Source organism: Palaemon carinicauda, chromosome 3 (assembly GCF_036898095.1).
Source record: "Palaemon carinicauda isolate YSFRI2023 chromosome 3, ASM3689809v2, whole genome shotgun sequence".
Classification (NCBI taxonomy): Eukaryota; Metazoa; Arthropoda; class Malacostraca; order Decapoda; family Palaemonidae; genus Palaemon; species Palaemon carinicauda.
Genome location: NC_090727.1, coordinates 69,330,844 through 69,356,552, shown reverse-complemented (window position 1 = coordinate 69,356,552; position 25,709 = coordinate 69,330,844). Strand labels below are relative to the sequence as shown.

At 39.8% G+C, this 25,709-nt stretch overlaps 3 long non-coding RNA genes across 3 annotated transcripts in view; 1 reads left to right on the top strand and 2 right to left on the bottom strand.

Moving 5' to 3' along the window:
• LOC137638330 (uncharacterized) overlaps nt 1-15,026 on the top strand; it is a 90,015-nt gene extending 74,989 nt beyond the window's left edge. Inside the window, exon 3 of the long non-coding RNA XR_011044060.1 lies at nt 13,751-15,026. This is a non-coding gene — a long non-coding RNA (uncharacterized lncRNA). The remainder of the gene's footprint in view (nt 1-13,750) is intronic.
• Nucleotides 1-25,709, bottom strand: part of LOC137638319 (uncharacterized) — a 1,154,758-nt gene that overhangs the window by 988,711 nt on the left and 140,338 nt on the right. The window lies entirely within an intron of this gene.
• LOC137638323 (uncharacterized) overlaps nt 13,646-25,709 on the bottom strand; it is a 53,142-nt gene continuing 41,078 nt past the window's right edge. Inside the window, exons 3-4 of the long non-coding RNA XR_011044053.1 lie at nt 16,327-16,511; nt 13,646-15,052 (exon numbers count right to left, since the gene is read on the bottom strand). This is a non-coding gene — a long non-coding RNA (uncharacterized lncRNA). The remainder of the gene's footprint in view (nt 15,053-16,326; nt 16,512-25,709) is intronic.

Genomic DNA, 25,709 nt, shown 5'->3' with positions numbered 1-25,709 from the left:
TGTTTGTTGAAGTTGTGTTTTTTTATACAAATATTTCCAAAAGCATGTACTCTGTCCTTGATACATAATGTGTGTTTAGATCTTTATTCAAAATTGCCTGTTTTGATTGCTTCTTTACAGTAACAAATTTATGAGGAATATATTACTATTTCATGGGGAATTTGTAGCTACAGTACTTTTTGCTATAAATTTCTATTTAAGCTGTGGTTTTTGTTATGTTACGTATATGGTTTGCTGAAATTATTAACAAATATTCCATTTCTAAATTAGCTACTTTCTTGGTGACTAGCATAGTTGTGTTTTAGCTTAATACATTATGTAGTATGAAGGAAGCAAAGATTATGTGCTTAAGTACATACAGTAGTACAGTAATGTTGTTATTGTGATTAAGTAAGGTTTTTAGTTACAGTGAGTCGCTGTAGGAAGTGAATTTGTATGAGGGTATGGATTAATAACAAGATAAGTAAGGGTGGGAAATAGTTTGTGTAAATGATTTAAAGTTGATGCTGCTTAGCAAGAGTTTGGGTAAAAGCCTAATAAATGTATAGTATTAGCTGATGCTTTATTTTTTATTTAATTCACAAGCCATAAGTACTACTGTTTAACTTAAACCACATATGAAGAACATTTGGTCCGCTCATACATAACTTTGACATGAAGAGAAATTTTCCCCATCATAGAAAAGCTCATGGTTTACATTTATTCTTACATGAATACCAACCATTATCGTTTAATAAGAATATGTTTTCAGTGAAGCTGGGTACAATTGTTAAAACTTTCTAACGAGGTGGTGATAGTTACTGCCGGGTGGCGATGAAACGTCGCTCAGCCAACAGGCTACTGAGCTGAGCTCCCACTTTGTTTTCAACAGCTGGAAAGTACGGATGTACTCCTTGAGCCATCAACAGGTTGTTTTAATCTTTGACTTTCCTTTTATATAAATTTGCTGGCAGGTTTGTGTGCAACAGCTATTAAGGAAGAGGAGAGGTTTTGCAGCTACAGTATTTCCTGATAACTGTAACTGGGTGACAGTTGTATGTGCATTCTACATTCTTCCTCCTATTAGACAGCTTTCCAGTTTGGTGCTTATTCCCTCGAGAGATAGTGGTTTGGTTATGTCAACATAACCCTGAAGAATTTGGCTTTTGTAGGACATTTCTGTGCTTCATTGTTGCTGCCACCAAGTGTGAAAGGGAGAGATGCCATTCTTCTTACAGTCATTGCCTTCCCTCAAAGGTGCATTGTGCATCGTTGGACGACGAAAGCTTTAATGGTGGTTGAGGGTTTTGTTGTGATGTAGGTACACTGACAAGGACTGGAGCAATAGTTCCTTTCTGGGATGCCGTGCATGACGATAGTCATAACAGACAACTCTCAGCTACGGAGGTGAATTTATAAATGACCCTGAACTTGCAAGGTGTCTTTTATACACAATGTAACTTGCAAGGTGTCTTTTTTCAATATTAAACTTACCCGATAATCATGTAGCTGTCAACTCCGTTGCCCGACAGAATTCTATGGAGGGATACGCCAGCTATCACAATACTAGAAGGGGGTGTACTTACCAGCGCCACCTGTGGCCAGGTACTATAGTACTTCTTGTTGACACCTCAATTTTTCCTCTGTCGTGCTTCCGGCAAGACGTTCTGGGATACGCTTATGATCTTCGAGTATTTTCACGGCTAATTGGTGAAGTATTCTCTCAGATTTCGGCTGTCGCTTTACTGGAAACCTTCTTATATTAGCTAGATAGCTTTTATATAGTCCTGATTAACGGTTAACGATCTTTTGCTTGATTTTGGAACCCCCTTTGGCTAACTCTTTGGATTCAAGATGTCTGACATTTCGCAAGCCCCCTCCCATAGACGATGTAGGTCTTGCAATAGGCGTATTCCGAAGGCCTCGGTAGATCCTCACACCGCTTGTTCTGACTGTAGGGACAGGCCCTGTCAGTTAGAAAATCGATGTGAGGAATGCGCCGGACTTTCGGAACTGGAATTTGTCCGTCTTTTGAAATATTCAACTAAGTTAGAGAGAGGTAGAGTTAGGAGGAGTTCTTCTCACTCTTCACTTTTTTCCTCACCTCATGATCCCCTACCTTTTCCTACCCCTGTAGTGGCTACCCCCGAACCTACTGTTTGCCCTCCGCCTGATATGTCTGTTGTTTTGCGTGCTATTCAGGTCTTAGGCGATAAAGTAGAGTCAGTGGTAAGTGATCATAAGTCTCTGATGGCCGAAGTCAAGGAACTTAAGGTCAAGAGTGCAGTGGGTGGAATTAGTGCCAGTGCTGTGACGAGTGCTAGTGTCAGTGCAGTGCCAAGTGCTAGTGTCAGTGCCAGTGTGGTGCGTGAGGATACTTCTGTGCGAGCCAGTCGTCCTCCCAGTCCGGGACCTCTTGCAAGCTCCCAAGCCCAGGGGAGAAGCAATGTCGAAGGGCATAAGGGTTCGGCAGGCCTTGTTAGGCGCACAGAAGTATCCTCGGTGGTTGCGGGCGTGTCTTCCAAAGACCGTCACTCCCACCTGCAGACGATTGAGCCCGTCTTTTTCTCGTCCGCTGATCAACTGTCAGGCAAGAAACGTTGGTCTCAGGTCTCGAGACCACTTAAACGCAGAGTCCAGTCCGCGAGTGCTCAGCCAGGTTGCAGTCATTGGCTCAGCTCTGACTCGCCGCAGTCATCTGTCGACTGCACTCCGCCCAAGAGGAGTAAGGTTCTGCCACAACAGAGCTCGACTGTTAAGGCTTTACCTCAGCCTACTGTAGTTTCTGCCGACCCCAAGTGGACTCTACTACAGTCCATGCAAGCACAGCTTTCGGACTTGATGCGTGAGTGTCGGGCTGAGAGTGTTGCGCCTCCGCCTCCGCCTACACTCCCTCCGCCTGCGCTCGCTCCGCCTGCGCTCGCTCCGCCTGCGCTCGCTCCGCCTGATCGCAGTACCACCTGCCAGGCGTACGATGTTGAACCACGTTCTGAGTTTGCTGTTCCCAGTGGTGTTCAGCCTCCGCCTTCTTTAAGGCAACCTTTACAATGGGATCAGGAGGATTATACCTCTCTTCCTCCGCCTCCTCTTGCTGCTCCACCAGTGGTGCAACACTCGGTTGAGGTACAACAACCTCTCCCGTCCATGAGTCAGTCTCCTCAGCTCTCGCTGCAGCGAGCTCTACCCTCCACAAGGCAAGCACCACTACACCTTAGCCTTGCGCCTCAGGAGCCTCAGCTTGCGAGACATTTACCTTGTTCTGCGCAGCCTCTACCTCATCGCGCTCCGCTCACACCACAGGAACAGGAACTTGCTACTCCGCTTCCGCCAACCGCTCAGCAAGCGCAACCCTTGGGTTCAACCACTCATGCTAGGAGTCAGCCTCCTCCACCCATGCGCCTTCCTTCCGCTTCGTCTTTTATTCAGCCTTTGCAGTCTGAGCCTCAGGTTTTCCCTCAACAGTTACTTGAAGAGGAAACCACTAATATTGTTCCTACTCGTTCTGACTCTGCTGTTCAGCATTCTTGTCCGATCTCTTCGCTACACTCTGGTGATGAGGCGTCTGATGATGAGGCGGCACACCTGGATCCCTCGTCAGACGTGGATGAATCCAAGCCTTCTCCACAGTCTATTGACTTTCGTAAGGTCTTGGCTCTGCTTAGGGAGGTTTACCCAGACCACTTTGTCTCTGCTATTCCCCGCTCTCCGCCATCTGAGTTTTCGCTGGGCATACAGCAAGCTAAGTCCACCTATACTAAGCTAGTCCTAGCAAGGTCCTCTAAGAGAGCGTTAAGGATCTTAGGGGAGTGGCTGCAGACTAAGCAACACCTTGGCAAAACTTCTTTCATGTTCCCTCCGACTAAGCTCACTTCGAAAGCGAGCGTTTGGTATGCCACAGGAGAAGCACCAGGCTTGGGAGTACCTGCCTCTGCCCAGGCTGACTTCTCAAGTCTGGTAGACTCGCCTCGGAGAACTGCAATGAGGCGCTCTAAGGTTTGCTGGACCTTCTCAGACCTTGATCACTTACTGAAGGGAGTATTTAGAGCATTTGAGATGTTCAACTTTCTAGACTGGTGCCTGGGGGCCCTCAGCAAGAAGACCTCTCCTGCGGACAAGGATTCTGCCATGCTATTAATGTCCTGCATGGATAAGGCCATTAGGGATGGATCTGGTGAGCTTGCGTCGATGTTTGTATCAGGGGTTTTGAAGAAAAGGGAACAGCTGTGTACCTTCCTTTCCTCCAGCATTACACCTTGTCAAAGGTCACAACTCCTTTTTGCGCCGCTCTCGAAGTTCCTCTTCCCCGAAGAGCTGGTTAAGGACTTGTCTGCTGCCCTGATACAAAAGGACACACACGATCTTGTAGCCTCATCGGCTCGTAAGTCTAAGGTTGCTACCTCAGTCCCCAAGACTTATCGCTCCCCAGTGGCTGATACCCCTGCTACGAGGTTCATACCGCCCTTTCGTGGTAGAGCCCCCAGCCGAGGAAGCTCCCGTCCAGACTCTTACAGGAGCAAGTCTAGGAAAGGCTCCAAGACATCTAAAGGAAAAAACTGACTCTCCGCATCTCCAGACAGCAGTAGGAGCCAGACTCAAGATCTTCTGGCGAGCCTGGGAGAAGAGAGGTGCAGACGCCCAGTCTGTCAGTTGGCTGAGGGACGGTTACAGGATTCCATTCTGCCTCAAACCACCTCTGACCACATCTCCCATCAACCTCTCTCCCAACTACAAAGAAGAGGACAAGAGGCTAGCATTGCACCAGGAGGTGTCGCTACTTGTGCAGAAGAAGGCAGTGGTTATAGTCCGGGACCATCAATCCCCGGGCTTCTACAACCGTCTCTTTCTTGTGGCCAAGAAGACAGGAGGTTGGAGACCGGTGCTGGACGTCAGCGCGCTCAACGCGTATGTCACCAAGCAGACGTTCACGATGGAGACGACGAAGTCGGTCCTAGCAGCGGTCAGGCAGGAGGACTGGATGGTCTCGTTGGACTTGAAAGATGCCTACTTTCACGTTCCTATTCATCCAGACTCCCAACCTTTCCTGAGATTCGTTTTTGGAAAGGTTGTCTACCAATTCCAAGCCCTGTGTTTTGGCCTAAGCACAGCTCCTATGGTGTTCACTCATCTGATGAGGAATATAGCAAAATTCCTACACTTATCGGACATCAGAGCCTCCCTCTACTTAGACGACTGGCTGTTGAGAGCCTCCACGAGTCGTCGCTGTCTGGAGAATCTCAACTGGACTTTGGACTTAATCAGAGAACTGGGTCTGTTAGTCAACATAGAAAAGTCTCAGCTCATTCCCTCCCAATCCATTGTGTACCTGGGAATGGAGATTCGCAGTCAGGATTTTCGGGCTTTTCCATCGGCCCCCAGGATAAGCCAAGCCCTAGAGTGCATCATGAGCATGCTGAAGAGGAGCAGTTGCTCGGTGAGACAGTGGATGAGTCTCACAGGGACCCTTTCATCACTGGCCCTGTTCGTCGAGCTAGGGAGACTCCACCTCCGCCCTCTTCAATTCCATCTTGCAGCTCATTGGGACAAGGGTTCGACTCTCGAAGCAGTCTCTATCCCAATCTCCCAAGAGATGAAGACCACTCTCCTGTGGTGGAAGAACAATCTCCTTCTCAGGGAGGGCCTATCGTTGGCTATTCAGACCCCCAATCTTCATCTCTTCTCAGATGCATCGGACTCGGGCTGGGGTGCGACCTTGAACGGACGAGAATGCTCGGGAACGTGGAACGAGGAACAGGGATTACTCCACATCAACTGCAAGGAGCTACTAGCAGTTCATTTAGCCCTGTTGAACTTCAAGTCCCTCCTGCTAGGCAAAGTGGTGGAGGTGAACTCAGACAACACCACAGCCTTGGCTTACATCTCCAAGCAAGGAGGGACCCATTCGAGGAGCCTATACGAGATCGCAAGGGACCTCCTCATTTGGTCAAGAGGTCTAAACCTCACTCTGGTCACGAGGTTCATTCAGGGCAATATGAACGTCTCAGCAGATCGCCTAAGCAGAAGGAATCAGGTCATTCCCACGGAATGGACCCTCCACAAGAGTGTGTGCAACAGACTTTGGACCTTGTGGGGTCAACCTACCATAGATCTGTTTGCCACCTCCATAACCAAGAGACTTCCGCTGTACTGTTCCCCTGTTCCAGACCCTGCAGCAGTTCATGTGGATGCTTTTCTACTGAACTGGTCCCATCTCGACCTTTACGCATTCCCACCGTTCAAGATAATAAACAAAGTTCTGCAGAAATTCATCTCGCACGAAGGGACACGGCTGACGCTGGTTGCTCCCCTTTGGCCTGCAAGAGAATGGTTCACAGAGGTACTTCAATGGCTAGTCGACATCCCCAGGACTCTACCTCTAAGAGTGGACCTTCTACGTCAACCTCACGTAGACAGGTTGCACCCAAACCTCCACGCTCTTCGGCTGACTGCCTTCAGACTGTCGAAAGATTCGCTAGAGCTAGAGGCTTTTCGAAGGAGGCAGCCAGTGCGATTGCCAGAGCAAGAAGGGTTTCCACTCGTAGAGTCTACCAATCTAAGTGGGAGGTCTTCCGGAGCTGGTGTAGAGCCAATTCAATATCCTCTACCAATACCTCTGTGACCCAAATAGCTGACTTCCTTCTACATCTTAGGAATGAGAGATCCCTTTCAGCCCCTACGATTAAAGGGTATAGGAGTATGTTGGCTTCAGTTCTCCGCCACAGAGGTTTGGACCTTTCTTCCAACAAGGACCTTCAAGACATTCTTAAGTCTTTTGAGACGTCTAAGGAGCGTCGTCTATCCACTCCAGGCTGGAACCTAGACGTAGTCTTAAGGTTCCTTATGTCACCTAGGTTCGAACCTCTCCAGTCAGCTTCCTTCAAGGACCTTACCCTCAAGACTCTTTTTCTCGTCTGCCTTGCAACAGCTAAGAGAGTCAGTGAGGTTCATGCCTTCAGCAAGAACATTGGTTTCACGACCGAATCTGCAACATGTTCTTTTCAGCTCGGATTCCTAGCAAAGAACGAACTTCCTTCACGTCCTTGGCCTAGATCGTTTGAAATACCTAGCCTCTCCAACATGGTAGGTAACGAACTAGAGAGAGTTCTTTGCCCTGTCAGAGCTCTCAAGTATTATCTTAAGAGGTCTAAACCTATTCGAGGACAGTCAGAAGCCTTATGGTGTGCCATCAAGAAACCTTCGAGGCCCATGTCCAAGAACGGGGTTTCGTATTATATAAGGCTTCTGATTAGAGAAGCCCATTCTCACTTAAAGGAGGAAGACCTTGCATTGCTGAAGGTAAGGACCCACGAAGTAAGAGCCGTAGCTACTTCGATGGCCTTTAATAAAAACCGTTCTCTGCAGAGCATAATGGATGCAACCTATTGGAGGAGCAAGTCAGTGTTTGCATCATTTTATCTTAAAGATGTCCAGTCTCTTTACGAGAACTGCTACACCCTGGGACCATTCGTAGCAGCGAGTGCAGTAGTAGGTGAGGGCTCAGCCACTACATTCCCTTAATCCCATAACCTTTTTTAACCTTTCTCTTGAATGCTTTTATTGTTGTTTTTATGGTTGTTACGGTAGGCTAAGAAGCCTTCCGCATCCTTTTGATTTGGCGGGTGGTCTATTCATTCTTGAGAAGCGCCTGGGTTAGAGGTTTTGTAGAGGTCCTTTAGTAGGGGTTGCAACCCTATATACTTTAGCACCTTTGGGTTGATTCAGCCTCCAAGAGGAACGCTGCGCTCAGTAAGGAAGACGAACTTAAAAAAGAGGCAGAGTAACGGTTCAATTCGACTTCCTTACCAGGTACTTATTATTTCATTGTTATTTGAGATAACTGTTATATGAAATATGGGATACTTAGCTATCCTTTAATCTTGTACACTGGTTTTCACCCACCCCCCTGGGTGTGAATCAGCTACATGATTATCGGGTAAGTTTAATATTGAAAAATGTTATTTTTATTAGTAAAATAAATTTTTGAATATACTTACCCGATAATCATGATTTAATCGACCCTCCCTTCCTCCCCATAGAGAACCAGTGGACCGAGGAAAAATTGAGGAGGTGTCAACAAGAAGTACTATAGTACCTGGCCACAGGTGGCGCTGGTAAGTACACCCCCTTCTAGTATTGTGATAGCTGGCGTATCCCTCCATAGAATTCTGTCGGGCAACGGAGTTGACAGCTACATGATTATCGGGTAAGTATATTCAAAAATTTATTTTACTAATAAAAATAACATTTTTACACAATGTGACTTGCTAGGTGTCTTTTTTACACAATGTGACTTGCTAGGTGTCTTGTATACACAATATGTCGGTGCCTTAGATGTTGATATGCTGGCCCTAGAGGAATGGGGGGAATATTTCTTTGGTATTTATGTTGGTCCCTCTAGTAGCCTTTCACAGACAAGTCTTTGGAGACCACAAAGCACCTCTCCAAAAAGAAGTTTTTCCTGTGTCAAAACTAATTTTTTTTTTAATACTCTCAAGTTTTCAGTGCAATATTATATATTTGCTGTGTCTGGTGTTCCTCAGGGTAGGGTTCTTGACCCATTACTTTTCATACTATATACACATATGTAGTTTGGCCTAAAAAACAAGCTCATCACATATGAGGTGTTCCTAGTCTTTATATTAATTCCATCTCCTGAATGTAGATGTGGTGTTGCTGAATCTAGCTAATCCAAGTACTTAGTACAAATTAAGGGGCATGGAGTTGAACCATATCAAATTTCAAAAGTATGGTTGTAAGTAGGCTGAGAACATAGGCTTCCCAACATCTAGGTCTCTGCATTGAATATGCTTCTATAACTATTTACAACTCATTTAAAATTTTAAGTGTGATTCTTGATTGCAAATTCACTTATGAGAAGCACATGTGTTGTTCAGTTGCACAAAATATAGGCTTATTGAAAAAGTCTTCTAATATTTTTGGTGATCAGTCTCCTGCATTCTGAAGAAAAGTTTTAATTCTTTCATTCTACCTTGCTTCAAGTAATGTTCTGTCAAGTCTTTAGCTGCTGACTCTAATCTTAATTTGTTGGACAAGAACTTCATTCTATTGCATTTCTTATTCCTGATCTGGATATTAATTTCTGGCGCTGCACACTAATTTATTTAGTTCTTTATGAATGTTACACAAGCTTTTTCATAATTCTGACGATGTCAGGATGCCAGAGAACTTCAAATCATTCATTCATAATTCTGACCATCCTTTACACTTAGAATTTCCCAGACTGTACCATCTTTTATGTAGTACACAAACTAGGTATGCAATTTATTCTAACAGTCTTGCCCTCTCTTTCATAAGGCTCAAAACACAGTACTGTATTCAAGATTTATTATAGCTGTGACCAGATTGTGGAATAATATTCCTAATCAGGCAGTTGAATCGGTGGAACTTCAGAAGTTCATACTTGCAACAAATTTTTTATGTTGAATAGGCTAACATATAAGTCTCTCCATAGTTTATATATGACAGATCTAAAGAATACAAAATATCTTAAGGTCAGTAAAAAAATTACTATATTCTTTACTTCTTATACAGGTTATTTATTTCCTTTCCTCACTGGGCTCATTTTCCCAGTTGGAGCCCTTGGGCTCGCAGCATCCTGCTTAACCTAGTAATAAGAATAATATTGGAGGTTGATAGTAATGAGGTTGTAAGCTTTTTCTTGATTTTGCTTTTTGTGCAATCAAATGAGGCCCATGAGCCTTCGGGAAAAGACAGTGATCCAAGCGTAACCTACATTATTTTAAATCCAATGTATCATAAGTTGTGCCTAGCACTTCTGTTAAACCAGTTATAGAGTTCTGTTGGTACATGGCACATTATCAGAGTTGACAGCCACTCCTCTTGACTTTTAACAAAAGGAAAGAATTGAAGGTTACAATTTGGAAGATCCTCCAGAGCAAGATCCTGAAGGTGAGGGTATTACGGAAGAAGAGATAGACTCGGATGAGTTATCTACTTTCTTAAAGATGAAAAGTTATTGCAGAAATATATCGGGAGTAGAGACTTCGTGGGTATGCTCTGATAATTCTGATTCTGCTATATCCTCAAATCCTGCTTCTTTCAAGATGGTCTATACTCTGTAGTTTCCTAATATTTTCACATAAGGTGCATAAATTGATGTCACATGTAGAAAAGAAGCCTACCAATTCCGACTCTCGCATATTCGTCATCATATCTTATCGCACCAATGTTGAGCCCATAGGAGCGCATTGTCTTTATCCTCTCTCAGGTCTTCATCGGAGCAATATGGGTCTAGTGGTCACCCTCGTAGGATGTTCCATTTATTGTGGTGTTGCCCACGGGCATTTAAGGTTGGTGGCTAATTCCCATTTGTGTTATTTATCTCCAGTTTTGCCCACTCCCTTGCACTGTTTAGGGTTACCCAGTCCTTCCTGGAGAGGATTTTTTCACTGGGCAGCAACTTATTGAATGGGCAGCGGCGATCACTTACTCGCCACCTTTTTAGCGTGTGAGCAGCTGCCCGGATTGATTCTAGTACATCCACTATTGCGAAGCTTTTGCCGGATTTCAGTTTTTGCCTTGCTTCCTGATGGATTGTGGAGTGGATGCCTAGGGGCATTAATTTGTTTATTCTTTTCAGTTTTTGCTAGTGTATATTGTCGAGATATCTACTGCAAAAGTGTTCTTTAAGAAACTTATGTTGCCTAACCTTGTTATTGCCCCAAAATATATTCTCTTGAATCTATTATTTATGTAGACAAAAGAAAGTTATGAACACAGGCTTTTCAAGTTCATTGTTTATAGAAAATACAGTAGAGAGTATGGTTGGAGCTTTCTTTTGGAACTTGGAAGAAAAGTTGTAGGTGAATCATAATCTTATCTTAGATGATTAACCTCTTTTGAGAGAGCAACTTCCGATGGGTCTCTGGAGGCTTCTGCATTAGATGATTAACCTCTTTTGAGAGAGCAACTTCCGATGGGTCTCTGGAGGCTTCTGCATTAGATGATTAACCTCTTTTGAGAGAGCAACTTCCGATGGGTCTCTGGAGGCTTCTGCATTAGATGATTAACCTCTTTTGAGAGAGCAACTACAGATGGGTCTCTGGAGGCTTCTGCAGTGTTTGTGACTTATTTTGGTGAACGTAGGGAATAACTAGGCTCCTCTATGGTTGGGTGGGTTTCCCATGAGCAGAAATTTACGTCTCCTATATTTTATTTCCATATTGAATACATTGATAATGAGATAACTTAGGTGGTCTCCAGAATGCAGTGATGCTATTGGGGTTGATTTTGTTAAGGCTTTAATGTTCTCCCTGCTATGCAGTAGTTGCTGTTTCTGTGCCTCCAAGGAGTCTTTTTGAAACGGACAGACCTTTGTTAGAGTGAAAGCCCCAAAGGGCCTGGTTGATGTGGCAATAGGATCAGTCTTATGGAAAATCCAAACAATGGTCCTTTCCATGAGGTTCCCGGTAGTGGGTAGGTTTTCTGACTTTATATCAGGTTTGGGGAACTTTCACCCTGACCCTGTGTCCTATTGTGGTAAGAAGGGCTATCAAATTCCTCTTTCCCCCAATCCTTCAGTGTTAAAGGAACCACGCCTTTTCCCAGTTATTTAAATAATCCGGTCAAAGCTCATCTTTTGAAATTCGAGATTATAAAATTATAGCACAGAAAGTGATAGAGTACTGGATTGTCTTTGATCCTTCCCAAGGATTTTACTACTGGTTACTCCTAGTTCCAAAGGTGTCAAAAGGTTCTAGGTTTCTTTATTATGAATAGGATATTTAGTTCTCACAAAGTTTTCAATGTTATCTCCCTCAACTTTCCTGGGAATAATGATACGATTAGATGTATTTGATGAAATTAAATTTAAGTTCATATTCCTCTGCATCCGGATTCAATAAAACTTTATGAACGGATCAAAGATTTATTAGTTCAAGGGTCTGCGTTTTGATTTTGAGACAGCCTTCAAGTGTTCACCTGAGTGATGGCTACAATTATGATATGGCTGAGGTTCCTGGGCCTTGAAGTTATTTTGTACCTGGATTACTGGATAATTTTGAATGACCTTAGTCAACAATATCGAGATTTTTGTTTTCTGCTTCCTGCTCAAAGGATTCTATGTTTTGGGATGATAGTAGCATGTTACAATAAGCTATTCCACCAAAAATTAGTGTTCAATCACTTATTGATTTATTTGAGAATTTCAAGATAAAAGAATCGACAGTTCGGATGTGGATGAGGTTACCTAGGAGCATGGATCTCTGGAGAAATTTGTTCCGGACTGGTCGCTTAAAAATGAGGGATTTCTAGTCATTTCTTGGTCACCATCAGGATAAAACTTCCAATGTAGGCTCGATTTGTGTTACAGTGATGCAGAACTAACTACAACTGGTGAATTTGTGGGACGATCCTTATTTTGCTAAAGGAATGTTTGCTATAGGAATGTCAGAAGTACTATTTCTGGCCATCTCTCTTTTCATGGATGCTTCCCAGGAAGATTGAGAAGAGACCACAGTATAGACATTCTTAATATGCGAGGGAGATTGTAGAGTTGAGAATCTGTATTACATATCAGTTTCTTTGAACTATTGGTGGTGCTCAAGGCTCTTTAGGCCTGGGACTCTGGTAATGGAGATAGCATGCAATTATTTGAGAACATGACAGGACTGGCCTACATTAGGAGGCAAGGAAGGGGAAAAAAGTTTGGAATCCCTGTTGCGGATAATGGAAGCACTATTATACGGTTCGGAGGTGGATTAGTTAGGCAGACAACCGACACTACCAAATAGAAGGTCTATACAGGATGTAGTGTAGACAAGCTTGTGACCCTATTGCTCTACAATTAAGGTTGAGCTTTTATCGAATTGTATTAATCTGTATCATCACCCAACTGATCATTGAGAAAAGTTCAGGGTACCTTCTAAATAGCAGCATGACTGGTTTCCTCCTTTTTGGCTTGAGAGGAAAGGATTATAAGATCTCTAGAGCTTCTGTTGTTGGTGTACCAGGGAGATTGAGGTTACAGGACCAATATACTAAAGAATACTGATTTAGAGGGTGCTTCATCCAAAACCGCATGGAGGCTGTCCACTTCTCAAAAAAGGATGTGTCAAATAGTCTGTTTTAGGTTACATGAGGTAGCTTATGATGAAGACTCATTTCCTTGGCCAATTATTTTGTTTGTGCTTATTTTGTGCTCTTAAGCCTTTTGTTTATTGATGTTTTCAGACCTTGAAGTCAGAAAAAAGCTATCTTGACACTTCAACCCTCTTAATGTTGGGTGCTGCCATAGCTCCAAATTTGTAATTAATGACTGCACCATACTTGCCATCTTGTCATAAAGTGAAATCATATAGTGTGGAAGTTACATTGCATTTATTGAACCAGTTACTGAAATCATATATTGTGGAAGTTACATTGCTATTGAACCAGTTACAAAACCAATCTTATCTAATTTATTGAACCAGTTACTGAAATGTATTGAACCAGTTACAAAACCAATCTTATCTAATTTATTGAACCAGTTACTGAAATCATATATTGAACCAGTTACTGAAATCATATATTGTGGAAGTTACATTGCTATTGAACCAGTTACAAAACCAATCTTATCTAATTTCCAGTAGACAACGAATTTATCATTTAGGAATAAATTCCTGAGGTAATTATAAATGAAATTAAAATATTACGAATGGGTATTTTATTAAATCAGTAAAATTTTACATAACACTACAATAGCAACCTTAATTTTTATAGAAAATGGTACACTAATTATAAATTTATTTTTCAGATTGTGTAAAGATTATGTGTAATGAGGGGGAACAAACCATCATCACAAAATACACATGAACTATACAACAAGGGTGGATTAAACAGAGTACTGTTGACAAGATATTGAAGCTTCCTTTTATCACCAAGAGAGCATAGCGTAAAAAAGTTTTTCACCAGACACAAAATAATGAAGGAAATGGCTAAAAAGTCTTCTACTACACAAATTCAATCTCCACTTTCTGAAATTAATACAAGAGAGATTAGTCGCCAAAAAGAGAGAGAATTACAATTTCCACAGCACCACAGGTTACCATGAGAAGAAATTAATCACTTCAAGATAACTGTACACATGTGGAACAGATATCAGACAAAACAACCAAAAGGAAGAGAAATCAAACTTCAGCAGTACCCTTATGGCAGAGATGGAGGTTAAGGAAGAAAAGTATCACCAGAGACAGAAGTTAAGGAAGAAAAGTATCACCAGAGACAGAAGTTAAGGAAGAAAAGTATCACCAGAGACAGAAGTTAAGGAAGAAAAGTATCACCAGAGACAGAAGTTAAGGAAGAAAAGTATCACCAGAGACAGAAGTGTAATGGATAATGTTTATTAAAGCTCAAGAGACAAAAGAGCCTCTTTAAGGAATAAGTTCTTTTCAGCACTATGCAATTAACTAGGGAAGAAGGCGAGCTTTAAAGAAATCCTAACACTAAAAGAAAAAGGTGAAAGTACTAAAAATAGAAGAAAACTACTATGAATCAAAGAAGAGGAAAATTTTCTCCACCAAAGGGACTACCAAGCTCTCCACCATTAAAGTGAGAGACTGAAGAGAGAATTAAAATACAGAAAAGCCCAAGAGTAGTGGGTAGAGAATTATTTAAGCTCTCCATCATTAATGAGACGAAGGGGTGGAGAGTTTAGTTTGGAAGAAACCTGTTATTTCGCCAAAAAACATCACCACCAGACTAAGATGTAGCATAGAAAGAAGTAAATTTAATAAACCTGTCTTCAATAAAATCTCTCATTACTCGCCATTTCCAGTTATCCATTGCAAAGTTCCATGAATTCTCCTAGTGAATTTTTTTTTTTTTCTAATTACCCAAGAACTTGCCTCTGAGTGATTACAGCATTAACTTACCAAAAGATAACGGCAAATACATCATCTCCGTATCTTACGCAGTTGATAACATAACGGTAAAATGGTGCAACTTGGAGCGAGCTGTTTACAAATTTTCCTTTTACGAAGTTATTATCCATTTATACTGTATCTTCATCATCAATTTGTACTGTGACTTCAGAGGCCAAGCCTACTGGCATTACAACCTGGGGAAAAAAAGAAAAATGCTAGTTTCACCAGAAATTTTCATGCTCAAACCCTCATTTTATGAAAATGTGAATTACAACTTAATAAAGTAATTCTATCTAAATCCTGTACAACATGATAAACAGTCTGACCAAATAAGTAAGATACTATAGGCTGGAGTGTAAAATTATACAAATGAGGAGTTGGTAGTACCCATTTGCTAATTTAGATAAAAGAAATAGTAAAGCTATTTACTCGCGTGCCTCAACAACAAATTTTAGTTTCTTAGTTAAATTGCCCAAGAAGATTAAAACATGCAATATGTTACTTCAAACCAACTTGTTCATTTTATAGGTAAATTAATTAATGGTTTTAGTACAAACTGAGTAAAATATGAATAGCCTAGTATACATGTTATAAAGTTAAAGCGTTATACTCTGGTCGGTAAAATGAAGACAAATTTGTCTTCATATTTGAAACTAAAGCTGAACAGCAGCTTAAGAGACAATATTTACATTTTGAGCAGCGTAAAATAACTAATAATAAAATAGGTCCTCAAATTATCAGTAATACCTTGTTATTTCTGGTTTTATAAAACTGTACTTTGCATTTAACATTAGTTAACCTATGCATTTTGCAACAAATTTATAACAATCTAAATTTGGCATTTAAGTTTATAACACTGTAAAATGACTATTACTATAAAGTAGGTCCTAAAATTATTCTGCATTATTTCTAGCTTTATATAACGGCACTTTCCTGGTAAATGGAAAGCTAATCTTAAATTTCAACTGCATTTTTTTTCCGAAGTGGTCAAGAAAAACAGGTTTAGATTAAGGTTCTTCAAATTGAGCTTTACATTATTATTCTAAAATAGACCAAAAAAGCAATGGGCTTGTATTGGCCAAGAGAAATTATTTTTTCTTATTGAATTTATAATTTTAGACCACTACATCAAAGGGACCTGGTATGCTATTTAGCACCCATCAGCTATTGTCCCTCGTCCATCTTAGGGCATTATGAATACACTACAATCGTGTAAGTATTATTATCTACAGGGTCAAATAAAATCTTACTAAATAATTTAAAGCTAATTTCAATAGAAATTCTTTCATTACACAACTAATTCTAGATTTGCATTGCATAGATTTTTAGCCTTTTAAAATAAACAGCAATTCTGTAAGTGAAATCATTTATCTAAGATGTTTTAATTTTTCTAAAATATTTTCATTACCAATGAGTGAGCAATGGCAACTTGCCTCTGAATGAGTGAAAACAGATTTTATACACTTACCAAATGAACCCAGTAATTAACTTGCTTGAAAATATTTTGTTCAAGTTTGCTCTATCAAGAAATCTTGGTCATTGTGGGCTTTAGTTTTTTTTTTTTTTCAATTCCTTTTAATACAAGACTTTATCCTGCATTGTCCTTGACTGAAGTAGTGTATTTTCAAAGGCCAGACCTAGTAGTTCTTCAACCTGAAATAAAACCTTTTTTTAGTTTTACCAGGAATATTTATGCTCAAATACAACTCTAATTTCGAAATTTAATTTTTTTGGGGGGACTCAATTACATAAAGGTAAATTACAACCTACAGCACATTATTATACAACCCAAGTTATATTAACAAAAATGTGTTACATGATTTGATTGGGTCTGACAATACTAATTAGAGACAGCAAGAGACAATGCCCTAGAGACTGACCATGTACACACATGGTCACCAAGCCCCTCTCTACCTAAGTTAGGACCAAGGAGGACCAGGCAATGGCTGCTGATGACTCGGCAGATAAACCTATAGGGTCCCCCAAACCCCCCTTCCTTAGCTCACAAGGATGGCGAGGTTGCACCAAGAAAAGGAAATAATGATTTTGAGCTGGACTCTAACCCTAGTCTGGCATTCACCAGTCGGAGATGTTACCACATCGGCCACCACAACCCTGTTGTGTGCTATGATACAGATGGGAGCTGTGGCAGCAATTTAAATGTCTACGATCAGGTGTAAAAGTGTTTTGACACCTATGTAAGAATCCATTTACTAGAATAAAGAATTAAAGCAGCTATTACTCGTCTGCATCTCCATTAACAAGTTACGTTAGTTCATTTAATATTGTTAATTATCCAAGAAAATTGCAGTGAAAACACAGGAAACATGTAATATTTTATTTAAAGCTGCTTCATTCCTTTCTAGTAAAATTAATTGAATTACATTTAGTATAAAATTCTGGGAGAAAATGTAGAGCCTAGTTACCTAAAAATTATTTAGAAGTTGGAGTTAATTATACAAGATTTACATACATACATATACCAAGGCACTTCCCCGACATCAACAAATGAAACAAAACAAAAAGGGGACCTCTACTCTCTACGTTCCTCCCAGCCTGACAAGGGACTCAACCGAGTTCAGCTGGTACTGCTAGGGTGCCACAGCCCACCCTCCCACATTATCCACCACAGATGAAGCTTCATAGTGCTGAATCCCCTACTGCTGCTACCTCCGCGGTCATCTAAGGCACCGGAGGAAGCAGCAAGGCCTACCGGAACTGCGTCACAATCGCTCGCCATTCATTCCTATTTCTAGCACGCTCTCTTGCCTCTCTCACATCTATTCTCCTATCACCCAGAGCTTTCTTCACTCCATCCATCCACCCAAACCTTGGCCTTCCTCTTGTACTTCTCCCATCAACTCTTGCATTCATCACCTTCTTTGGCAGACAGCCATTTTCCATTCTCTCAACATGGCAGGCCAAACCCCCTCAACACATTCATATCCAATCTAGCTGCTAACTCATTTCTTACACCTGTTCTCACCCTCACCACTTCGTTGCTAACCCTATCTACTTGAGATACACCAGCCATACTCCTTAGACACTTCATCTCAAACACATTCAATTTCTGTCTCTCCGTCACTTTCATTCCCCACAACTCCGATCCATACATCACAGTAGGTACAATCACTTTCTCATATAGAACTCTCTCTACATTCATGCCCAACCCTCTATTTTTTACTACTCCCTTAACTGCCCCCAACACTTTGCAACCTTCATTCACTCTCTGACGTACATCTGCTTCCACTCCACCATTTGCTGCAACAATAGACCCCAAGTACTTAAACTGATCCACCTCCTCAAGTAACTCCATTCAACATGACATTCAACCTTGCACCACCTTCCCTTCTCGTACATCTCATAACCTTACTCTTACCCACATTAACTCTCAACTTCCTTCTCTCACACACCCTTCCAAATTCTGTCACTAGTCGGTCAAGCTTCTCTTCTGTGTCTGCAACCAGTACAGTATCATCCGCAAACAACAACTGATTTACCTCCCATTCATGGTCATTCTCATCTACCAGTTTTAATCCTCGTCCATGCACTCGAGCATTCACCTCTCTCACCACTCCAACATACAAGTTAAACAACCACGGCGACATCACACATCCCTGTCTCAGCCCCACTCTCACCGGAAACCAATCACTCACTTCATTTCTTATTCTAACACATGCTTTACTACCTTTGTAGAAACTTTTCACAAAGTTTCTACAAGATTTGGAAATTAAAATGAAAAATTCAGCTTTCATTAAAATGAAGACAAAGTATTTCATATAATTTATATTTATTTTTTTTATCAAGAACCTAAACATATTTGAAAATTTAATGTTAAACTGCAGCCCAAGTCGAAATAACCTGCACCCTTTAATACCTTCAAGTAATCTCTCACACAAAGCTATAAATTAAGCTAAATTCCAAAAGGTAGACAGAGGCATATGTGAACTCGTGTTAAATATGGCTTAAAAGGCAACCTAGGCATTTTGAAACAAATCAAGAACAATTTAAATTTGGCATTTAAATTTTAAACTATAATAGGACAGATTAATATACAAGTATATCTTCAATTTATCAGTAATTCCTTGTATTTCTAGCCTTATATAATTGTACTTTTCATTTAGCATTAGTTATCCAACATTTATCAGCAGTGTACTTTTTTCCTAAGTGGTCAAAAAAAAAAACCATTAAAGTTAAAACTGGGGGTTTAAACAATTTAAGGTCCTTCAAGTTGCGGCTACAATATTATTCTAAATTAGACCTCAAAATCAAAAAGGTGCTATAGGCCTACACAAATTATTTTAAATTGTATTGGATTTATAATTTAAGGGCACTACGTCAATGGGACCTGGGAGGTCATTTAATACCCATCTGCTACCAACAGCTCATCCATCTTATGACATTAAGAATTCACTACAATCATGTAGTCTTAAATTATGTTCTACAGGATCCATCTTATTAAATAAGAGATAAGCAAAATCCTCCTCCTTCCTCAACCTTTACTGAAAGAAGCAACTGCGGAAACTGTAAAGTAGGTTGAGAAGCAGCCATTGACGTATGAACCAAATTTTCAAAGAGTTCCTTTTTATACAGGTTGCTCCTCACTGCTTGCTGCCATAATAAATTTCACCAGAAATATTGCATATATTAGGACTGGCAAGTACATCATTAGAAGACTATGAATACTTTATAAAAATTTGCACACTTACTAACTTCAAAAATTCCAAATCCTCCAGCTTCATAAACACCATCCAAAAATAGATGTGCAGAGCTTTCACTGGAGTTGTTAGCTTTCATAGCAGAACTGATGCCATTTATTCCAGAGTTGCCACTTTATGCAGAAATAGTGGTGTTTATGCCAAAACTGATGACGTTCGTAGGTATTAGACAACGTACCATGAATATCTAAATCATGGTGTTACCCTCTATGCAAATCTGAACATGCTGGAATTGCCATAAATAATTTAATCAGAAGTCATAGATGAGGCAATTAAGAGTTAAACTATCATGCATAATGGTAAGTCTTATTGAGGTGAAAGCCAGAAGCAAATATGTGGGTTTTCACCCCCAGACACTACTTTAGGACTGAGATATGAGAACTAAGCATAGGCAGCTTAATGTTTGTTGTAATAGACATTACTACAGAGGCCCTAAGATTTTTAGAATAAAGGTAGTGACAATTTTAGAAAACAATAACAAAAGGAAGAGTAACCAAGCTCAAGCTCTTCCCCTCAATTGGTGCAAAGTTCTGCTTTCCTCTAATACTCATAAATCCACAAAATTAGCTGATTACGAGAAGCCACACTTAAAATTGGTTTATCTGAATGACAAGGAGATAATATATATAGTTTTAATTAGGGTGTAATACGGCTTATTGCCAATCTTTGTACCAATTAATGACTTCTAAGCTCTGACTGTTGAGCTTATTTTGTGACAAAGGCGGCCACACAAGCAAAATTTAAACAAGCACTACTTAGGAGTAAAGGTCAACAGAAAATAATACTGTCCCAAATCCAAGCAAATTATACAGTCGAAACTCAGTTTAATAAAGCCGATGAGTAGGAAAGTACAATACCTTTGCTGTGCCAATAACAAATGAGTTGCCATTCCATTCCTGACATGTATTCAAGAAAAATTATGAGAGTGTAGAGTGCGAGTGCAGAAGCTCCAGTGGCAGAAGGGGGAAAAAGTTTACCTAAGGTACGTATGAAAAACCCTTCCTTGAAGAGGGAGGACGCCATCTCTACCCTAATCATGCTATTACATTTAAAAACAATGTATGGTACAGTTGCCTCAAAGTATTCCTTTACCCCTTACGCTTATGTTTTATGAAAATAGTATGGTAACACCGCAATGAAAGCCTATTTGTCTTGTAACGACGGACGTGAATGGTCGAGCTATTGGTATGCCAGTGCTCCTATTTTTATAAACACTACTGTAGACAATATATTAATGATATACGAATAATAGTTCACATTACAAGTGAAATAAGTTGCTGTTAAATACTTAGAAAAATAGTATAGTAACAGAGTAGTAATAATAGCAATGGTAAAAATCATATTCATTCCTGATTAATCAGACATCGTCAACCTTCGTTACATTCAGTTGAGGCAGGCGTTTGCTGAACTCCAACTTTAGTTCATAGAAGATATATGGGTTCTTTTTCAGAACATAATTATTTGAATGGAAATACGCTTTCGATTTATATAATCCATCAATTTATAAAGAAATGAGATCATAAACCGCAAATTTCAAGACCTATAAATATAATTTCATAAAGGCAATTATGATAGCCATTGACAGGTCATGATACGGAAGGCTTGGGGAAAAATTAATAGACAACCCGATGTATAAAGGAACAAATATATCCAGTGTATCATTCATATATATATATTTTTTTAATTCGAGCCACGTCTCACCAGAGTAGCCTAGATGGAAATTTCTCTGGGCGGTAATTAAACTCGAGTCATCTGAGTAACAACCCACCTTAACCACCCTGATGGTCTTTATATCATTGGTAGATATGGTTGCACACCAATAAAATCGTACTCATATAGATAAGAGAGAGAGACTGACCTATGGTTGGGTTTATTTTATGTCAATTTCGTTGGTATTATCGAACAGTACTATAAAAACCTTTTTTAATACCTTGAGAATGACACAGGGACTCGATTAAAGCTGTATAACTCAGAAAGAGAGAGAGAGGCGGGGCCAGTAAGTGATGTCGTGACCTCTGTTAGTCCATTATGTCATTCTCTTGAGTAGCGGTTTAGTGACTAGAGTAGACAATGGATCGCAATCAACAAAGAATCAGCAATAGGAGCAGAATTGTAGGCATGAGAGACTCTGGCATGTCTTACAAACGTATTGCAAGAGAATTAGGAATTTCATTGCCAACAGTTCGACTTTGGTGTCGAAGATGGGAAGAGTCTGGAAACCTCAACGACAGGCCAAGAGCTGGTGGGCCAAGAAAAACGACCCCAGAAGAAGATAGGGCGATTTTGGAAGTAGCCACGCAAAGCCCATTTATAAATGCAGTTGCCATAAGGGACACACTGAACTTGCGTGTTTCGTCTGGAACTATAAGAAATAGGCTCCACGCAGACGGTATCCACCATAGGACTCCGGCAGTGAAACAAAAGCTGGAGGATCGTCATAAAACGGCACGGCTGGAATTTGCTCAACGTTATTTGGAAGAGGGGTTAGACTTCTGGGGCAGAGTAATTTTCAGTGACGAAAAGACCTTCGCTTCTAACACGCATGGTCGTCTGCATTGCTGGAGGCGTGATAACACGAGATACGACAGCCAGAATATTTATCAAGTAGCCAGAAGCGGCCATATCACCTGTAACGTTTGGGGGTGGATACACCTGCATGGCGTTGGTGAATTGGCCCAGATCAGTGGAAGGTTCAACGCTGAGCAGTATCTCGAAATTTTGGAAGAGGTGATGGTTCCTTCCGTTCGCGCTTATGCTCTTCCTTATCCTGAGCAGATAATTTTCATGCAGGTATGTGCATTGTTTTTTTTTTTTTTTTTAGTTATATGAATGCCCTTTCTTGACAAATATGGTATCAACTCATTGCTGATATTGGTCATAAAGTTGTTTCAAATTACTCAATAAGACTTTTGTCTTGGATTTATTAGTTTTATAACTGTAAAAGGATCTTACATCAACATCATTGATCTACATTCCCTGATGAATCTAAAGCGGCCAAATAAAGCCACTGAAATTGTTACAAGGTATTTTTTGCCTCTTCATGAAAAGTAGACCAAATATTCTTATCAACACACAACACCCACGTCTCCTCCTTGGCTACTCAAGCCCTTTTATTAATCATTATTGTGACTCCTTTTGCTGGACTAAACGGCATTATTTTGCCGTCATTTATATTGAAAATATAAATTGTTCTCCTTCCACCTTGTTCTAACAGTATGATTAATCAGTTATATTATTTCTTTTAGGATAACTGTTCCATCCATACTGCGAGGATTGTCCGAGCATGGTTTGCTGAACAACGCGACATTGTTCTCCTTCCCTGGCCGAGCAAAGCATGCGACTTGAACCCGATCGAAAATGTCTGGGGGAACATCGTCAACAGCTGGGAGCAGGGTCAGGAGCGTAACCACCAGCATCTTTTCCAGCATGTTCTCAACGATTGGGAACTGTTCCGTCGCAACCGACAAGTTGTGTATAACCACGTCTCGTCAATGCAAAACAGATTGCAAGATGTTATTGCACATAATGGTGGATGGACAAAATATTAATGTTTCAAATACGATCTTGTTTTACTTATTTTCTTTTTTACAATTCAACATTGTATAACTAGAATTAAATAATTTATTTCCATAGTGATTTCACTAAACCTTGCCCACAAATGTAAGGAATGTTATGAGAATGGAAACTGAAAAAAAAAAATAATAAGCTTCAATCAACCAGTATCGCTTGAGTACTAAAACAAAAGGTTAATACGAAGTTATGATTGCGATTAAACATTGAATATCACAAATTTGTAATACATAGTTTTCAGATATTTGCTATAAATTCATCGATGAATCCAGCTGATTTTAATAAAGAAAATTCATAATTATATAATAAAAGACTTGGGTATTTTATTTTTTACCAACGATTAAGACCAAGGCCAGCTCAACTGAGGGTGCAATTTAGTCATTTAAGTTAAATGTAAAATAAAAAAAAAAAATCTAAACCTGACGATAACTGAAAGCAATTCAATCCATCTCTTTATCTCTATGTATCTACCCATCTATGGTGCATCTAGTTGCAAGTTTTAATTGCTAATTATCTTATCTAGAATATTTAGTATTAAAAGTGATATCTTACGAAGCACTTACATTCCCTAAAGTAATTCTGTTGTCAAGTGGGCTTTTGACAACCGATAAATTCTCGAACTGCCCGTCATGAATTTATACCTTACTACTCTGAGAATGATCATCATGGAATTTATTTTCATAAAAATTAACATGCGACTGATGATTCCTTCTTGATGTTTTGTTAGGTCATATGTGGAGGGAAATATTACATATTGAACGAGATCTGTGAAACAGCTAGTTTGACGTCAATAACTTGTTTCAGACCTCCACCGTATTGTAATAAGTATTGAAGACACAAGGATATCGGAGTTATCTTATTATATAATGACATGGCTATACAACATTTATCTAATCGAGTCCCTGTTGTCATTATCAAGGTATTATAAAAGGTCTATATAGTATTGTTTGATAATACCAACGAAATTGACAAAATAAAACCAACCATAGTTCAGTCTCTCTCTCTCATCTATATGAGTACTGATTTTATCGGTGTGCAACCATATCTATCAATGATATAAAGACCATCAGGGTGGTTAAGGTGTGTTGTTACTCAGATGACTCGAGTTTAATTACCGCCCAGAGAAATTTCCATCTAGGCTACTCTGGTGAGACGTGGCTCGAATTAAAAATATATATATATATATATATGAATGATACACTGGATATATTTGTTCCTTTATACATCGGGTTGTCTATTAATTTTTCCCCAAGCCTTCCGTATCATGACCTGTCAATGGCTATCATAATTGCCTTTATGAAATTATATTTATAGGTCTTGAAATTTGCGGTTTATGATCTCATTTCTTTATAAATTGATGGATTATATAAATCAAAAGCGTATTTCCATTCAAATAATTATGTTCTGAAAAAGAACCCATATATCTACTATGAACTAAAGTTGGATTTCAGCAAACGCCTGCCTCAACTGAATGTAACGAAGGTTGACGATGTCTGATTAATCAGGAATGAATATGATTTTTACCATTGCTATTATTACTACTCTGTTACTATACTATTTTTCTAAGTATTTAACAGCAACTTATTTCACTTGTAATGTGAACTATTATTCGTATATCATTAATATACTGTCTACAGTAGTGTTTATAAAAATAGGAGCACTGGCATACCAATAGCTCGACCATTCACGTCCGTCGTTACAAGACAAATAGGCTTTCATTGCGGTGTTACCATACTATTTTCATAAAACATAAGCGTAAGGGGTAAAGGAATACTTTGAGGCAACTGTTCATGTACATCAAATTAAAATGCAGAAAAAGGGACCAATGAATATAAAGTTAACGCTCATATCCTTGTTGGTTAATTTCCAATTCCTTTGATGTGTGTTTACAGGTTCAAGACTTACTATATTCCAAACCCTTATTCAAATGAGGTTGATATCTGATGAAATTGTAAAAAAATGTTAATATACCGTACTAGATAGATTTCAATGTCTGATTACTTCACTTGGAGCCCTTGGGCTTATAGCATCATGCTTTTCCAACTAGGGTTGTATTTTAGCTAGTAATAATAATAATAATTAGGATAAAAACCCAGACATTAAATGAAAGGCAAGGTTTCTATCAATCCTATCGCCACGACACGTGCTAAAATTTAAAACGCAAGGATAAAGAGGTAACAAAACATTAACCTAAACAATCCCAATCAGTCTCAACAACGTAGGTTGAACATCTAGAGTATACAAGAACTTCAAGACTGTTTAGTCTAAAACTTAAACCTTAGATCGACTTAGATTGTCTATTAAATATATGATGCGATAACATTTACATGAAATGAAAAGGAATTATGATAGACCTAGACCTAAAAAATTATAAAATAGATGAGAAAAATTGAAAAGTGTTGGGCCGTAGGCTGAATAATAAAATTTCATTGCTATGCAAGTCTGACACATTATGAACATGCTAAAATTGATAGAAAGTGGTGAAAAAACCATCAAGCGACTTCATAAAAGTGATAAAACCTAAGTAAACCATGCTCAGGGAAAAAAATTCAACTCTCTTTAT